Raw genomic sequence first — 5,219 nt, forward strand, 5'->3', positions numbered from 1 at the left:
TTGCTCATCTGTATCAGGGTTTAACCCAAGAAGCAGAGCCAGTAGAAGGTACGTATATTAAGGGATTTATCACAAGGAATTGGCTCCTGTGATTGTGGCTAAGCTAATCCACAATCCATAGGGCAGCCAGTCAGAAGGGAGGGGACCAGGACACAGGTGAAATTTCTCTTGGGTCAGCCCTACTTCTAAGACCTTTCACCTGATTCAGGCCCACCTGGGTCATCCAAGATCATTCCTTGTTCAGAGTCAGCAGATAAGTGGTTTTAATTGTGTCTGCAGAGTAGCTTCACAGTAATACCTAGATTAGTATTTGACTAAACGGTAGGACTCGAGTCATGTCACAAAGCCACCACCCCTTTTGCACTGGGCAACCACACACATACGTCTTAAACCATAATCTCCAAGTAATAACAAAACCCTTCTTCACCTAATGTGGTACAGCTCTCCTGTGTACAGCCAAAGCCACTCACCTGTCCCAGCTTTGTATGACTGGTTTCCATCTAAAAACTGACTGCAAGGAAGTGAGTCGAACTCGGCCTGATAGTCTCCCTAGAATGTTCGTTCATCCAAACTTTAAAGCAGCAAGTTAGCATTACTGTCTCTAAACTTGGTTTCATGTCAACATTTCCTGACACTTTAATTTTAAAACAATGACGGGCAGTTAAACGCATTTATCACTCTTGGGTTAAAGGGCAAGGAGCCCTTTCAGATCTGCTCCACCCGGAAGGAAGGCTGCTGGGGCCTCCCTGGCCCTGGGGACACTGAGCCCCTGGGGAAGATGGTTGACAACTCTGACCCAGCAGAGACAGCACGAAGCATGTTCCTGATGCGGATGGGCAGGAGTAGGCCAGGAGGAATTGCAGACCCTTGGCCTCTTCCTGGGGGCCCTGTGTGAAGCAGGACAGGCTACGTTAATTCTGAGTTTCCAGAAAGCCACTCTTGGGCTTTAAGATGAGCTATGATGTTAAACATTTCTCTGGATCACAACTGCAGGACCTTAAAGTGTTTTTAAAGTAAACATCTTTGGTAGTAGTCTCTGGACTTGCATTATGTGTTTTCTCTTTAAATTTTAACCTCATAATACAAATACTTTCCCGCAAAATATTTACTTTTCATCTGTGGTGGTCTTCCAGATTCCTGCAACATCAGAACAAAAATCAACTGAAAAGTTGAAACAGTGTAGTCTGCAAACCTGGCCATACATTGGAATCACCTCGGAAGCCTTTAAGTCTCCCATTGCCCAGGCCAAGTAAATCAGAACCTCAGAGTAGAAACCAAAGACTCAGTATTAAATTTCCCAGCTGACTCCAATGTGCAACTCAGCCTGAGAAGCACTGCAGCACAGGAGGTGGATTGCAGGACTGGCGATGACCAGGCAGGCCTAGAATGCCAGGCTCCCCTGAAACAAACCCGCCCGCCCTGGTAATTTTATTTTTGTTGAATGCAGCTGAGGCCGGAAGATGGCGTCCGAAGGCAGTCAGCTCAGGCCACAGAGCTGCGAGCTGTGCCATCTGCAGGGAAGGAGCCTGGCTCTTGACTAGGAATTCTGTGTACACTCAGCTCTCCTCCCAGCAGTGGAGATCCTGCTGGCCGCAGCAGCCCAGGCGTATGCGGTGCAGTGGCTGAGCGCACAGCAGGAGCTGGACCACCTAGGTTTGGATTCTGGCCCTCCCACTGAACAGCTGAACAAATCTGTACGATGAGGCTAATACTCCAATAGCGCTACCTCATGGCTTGTTACAGAGTATTATAAATGGTCACATTAACTTAGGCTCCCACCCAGCATAGATTAAACCATCAGGTGCTGATACACTTACTTAGGAAGAGGTACAGCGCATAGGGAAAGAGGAGGAAGGTCTTTAGAGCATATAAAGCACTTGTGGCCATGACTGAACAAAAAGGGACAGAGTCTGGAATGGAAAGTTCACAGCAACCTGGGAGAAGTGTGGGGACCCACTGAACAAACCTCAGTGACGTATAATTAACATTCAGTAACAGGCACCTGTTTTAAGTATACAGTTTGAAGTGTTTTCACATATACGCCTGGGTAACCAGCACCACCACCACAACAGACAGTTTCCAACACCCCCAAGAGTTCCTTGAGCCCCTTCCCGGCTAACCCCCACCCCACCCCCCAAACGCAGGCAACCTAGTGTTTTATTTTTAGTTCAAATGAGTTGTCAAAATCTAAAAAACAGATTCCTTGTAAAAAAAAAGAAATCTTGCCTGGTGGCGCAGTGGTTAAGAATCCGCCTACCAATGCAGGGGACACGGGTTCAAGCCCTGGTCCAGGAAGATCCCACACGCCACAGAACAGCTAAGCCCATGCGCCACAAGTACTGAGCCTGTGCTCTAGAGCCCGCGAGCCAGAACTACTGAGCCCACATGCTAAAGCCCATGCTCTGCAACAAGAGAAGCCACCGCAATGAGAAGCCCACGCACCGCAATGAAGAGCGGCCCCTGCTCGCTGCAACTAAAGAAAGCCCGTGCGCAACTATGAAGACCCAACACAGCCAAAAATAAATAAATACATTTATTTTTTTTAAATATTCCAATTTCTGCGTTCTAATGGATTGGAAAATTGCCAACACTGGGCCCGCATCCCTAGAAGACAACAGTTGGCCACCATCTTCTTTTTTTTTAAGCCATTTTTTTTTAAACATTTATTTATTTAATTTTGGCTGCGTCGGGTCTTAGTTGTAGCGTGCAGGACCTTTCATTGCGGTGCGAGGACTTCTTTGTAGTTGTGGCCCTCAGGCTCAATAGTTGCAGTGAGTGGGCTTAGTTGCCCCACGGCATGTGGGATTTTAGTTCCCCGACCAGGGATTGAATCTGGGCCCTCGGCAGTGAAAGCGCGTGTCCTAACCCCTGGACCGCCAGGGATTCTTCTGAAGGCAGCCCCCTGCCTCCTGCTTCCCTTAGTTACAGGCCTGCCCAGCCCTCCATGGCTTTTGAATTGGCCACCCCTGGTCCACGGTCCCTTCTGCAGGCCGACATCTTTCCAAATCTTTCCTTTTTGTAAGAACCCTCTATCCCCAAGGGTTCCGGAGTTCAGGTCCTCCAGGGCTCCTCTGCCATTGACAACTCATCTCTCGGTGCCTCCAGGTAATAACGGCTCCCCAGACGCAGCCTTGAACGTGTCAGCTCATCTAGGCTCATAAATGTGGCCGGCAAGGCACCACCTTCATCCAGTTCTGCTCTAGGGGGAGGCCAGCCTGGCCTTCTTCCTGCCCATCTTGCTGCAAAGTGTGAGGGCTTGGTAATCAGGGCTGCCATCCACAGGGACCAGGAATGGTAGCAGACTCATTTGCATATGTGACCTAAGACAGTAATTAAACCCAGGCGCCCCAGGGGTGAGGAGTAAGCACATTAATTCAGGAGCAATTAAAACCCTCCAACATCACTGTCACACAGCCACCACTTCTGAAACCAGCTGTAACTAATGACAAGTCACCTTTGGGCCCCCTCTTTTGGCCACCAGACTGCTACCATGACTGCACATTCTTGAGGGGGGCACTCTTGTGCCTAAGCAGGGGCAGCTTCCCCAGACGCTCGGTCTTTCTGTAGGGCCCCTGATGCTATTATGGACAAGTTACTGTGAAAGACAATGCCTTAGTCTTTTTTGTTTGTTTGTTTTGTTTTGTTTTGTTTTGCGGTACGCGGGCCTCTCACTGCTGTGGCCTCCCCGTTGCGGAGCACAGGCTCCGGACGCGCAGGCTCAGTAGTTGTGGCTCACAGGCCTAGTTGCTCCGCGGCATGTGAGATCCTCCCAGACCAGGGCTCGAACCCGTGTCCCCTGCATTAGCAGGCAGATTCTCAACCACTGCGCCACCAGGGAAGCTTTCCCCACATTCTTATCAACACTTGTTATTTTCCATTTTTTTTATTATGGCCATCCCAGTAGGTGGGAAGTGACATCTCACTATGCTTTCGATTTGCATTTCCCTAGTGTCTAATGATGTTGAACATCTTTTCATGTGCTTACTGGCCATTTTTTAATCTTTCCAAGTCGCTTGGCCATTTTGTTCATTGGATTGTCTTGTTCCTGAGTCATAGAGTTCTTTATATTTTTTGGATCCTATTAGATATATGATTTGCAAATATTCTCTCCCATTCTGTAGTTTGTTTTCTCACTTTCTTGTAGTCTCTTTTCAACTTTTTTTTTTTTTTTTTGGCCCAGCCACGCGGCTTGCAGGATCTTAGTTCCCAGACCAGGGGTTGAACCTGGGCCCTCAGCAGCAAAAGCGCGGAATCCTAACCACTGGGCCAGCAGGGAATTCCCACCTTGTAGTGTCTTTTGATACACAAAAGTTTCTAATTTGAAGTCCAATTTATCTATTTTTCCTTTTGTTGCTTGTGCTTTTCGTGTCATGTTTAAGAAACCATTGCCAAACCCAAGATGATGGGGACTTCCCTGGTGGTCCAGTGGGTAAGACTCCATGCTCCGAATGCCGGGGGCCCAGGTTCGATCCCTGGTCAGGGAACTAGATCCCACATGCCACAACTAAGAAGCCCCCATGCCGCAACTAAAAAAAAAACACCCCACATGCTGCAACTAAGACCCAGCTCAGCCTAAATAAATAAATAAATTTTTTTTTTAAAAAAAATCCAAGGTTATGAAGATTTGCCCCTGTGTTGTTTTATGGTTTTAACTCTTGTATTTAGGTGTTTTTTTTGTTTGTTTGTTTTTTGTTTTTGGCTGCCTCGGGTCTTCGTTTCTGCGCACGGGCTTTCTCTAGTTGCAGCAAGTCGGGGCTTGTTGTGATGTGCGGGCTTCTCACTGTAGTGGCTTCTCTTGTTGTGGAGCACGGGCTCTAGGTGTGCAGACTTCAGTAGTTGTGGCTCGTGGGCTCTAGAGCACAGCTTCAGTAGTTGTGGCACATGGGCTTAGTTGCTCTGCGGCATGTGGGATCTTCCTGGACCAGGGCTCGAACCCGTGTCCCCTGAGTTGGCAGGCGGATTCTTAACCACTGCGCCACCAGGGAAGTCCCTGTATTTAGGTTTCTAATCCATTTTCAGTTAATTTTTATATATGGCATAAGGTAAGGGTCCAACTTCATTCTTTTGCATGTGCCATTTGTTGAAGAGGCTGTCTTTTCCCCACTGAGTAGTCTTGGCACTCTTATTGAAAATCAGTTCGCTATATATGCGGGTTTATTTCTGGGCTCTCTATTCTATTGGTCTGTATGTCTGTACTTATGCCACGCCACACTGTTGCA

At 47.9% G+C, this 5,219-nt stretch overlaps 1 non-coding gene across 1 annotated transcript; it reads left to right on the plus strand.

Moving 5' to 3' along the window:
* The first annotated feature begins 4,411 nt into the window (after positions 1 to 4,411).
* Positions 4,412 to 4,484, plus strand: TRNAS-CGA (transfer RNA serine (anticodon CGA)). Its single transcript has one exon. It is a non-coding gene; the product is annotated as a tRNA-Ser (tRNA).
* Positions 4,485 to 5,219: the final 735 nt, after the last annotated feature.

This window comes from Lagenorhynchus albirostris, chromosome 2 (genome assembly GCF_949774975.1).
Source record: "Lagenorhynchus albirostris chromosome 2, mLagAlb1.1, whole genome shotgun sequence".
Lineage (NCBI taxonomy): Eukaryota > Metazoa > Chordata > Mammalia > Artiodactyla > Delphinidae > Lagenorhynchus > Lagenorhynchus albirostris.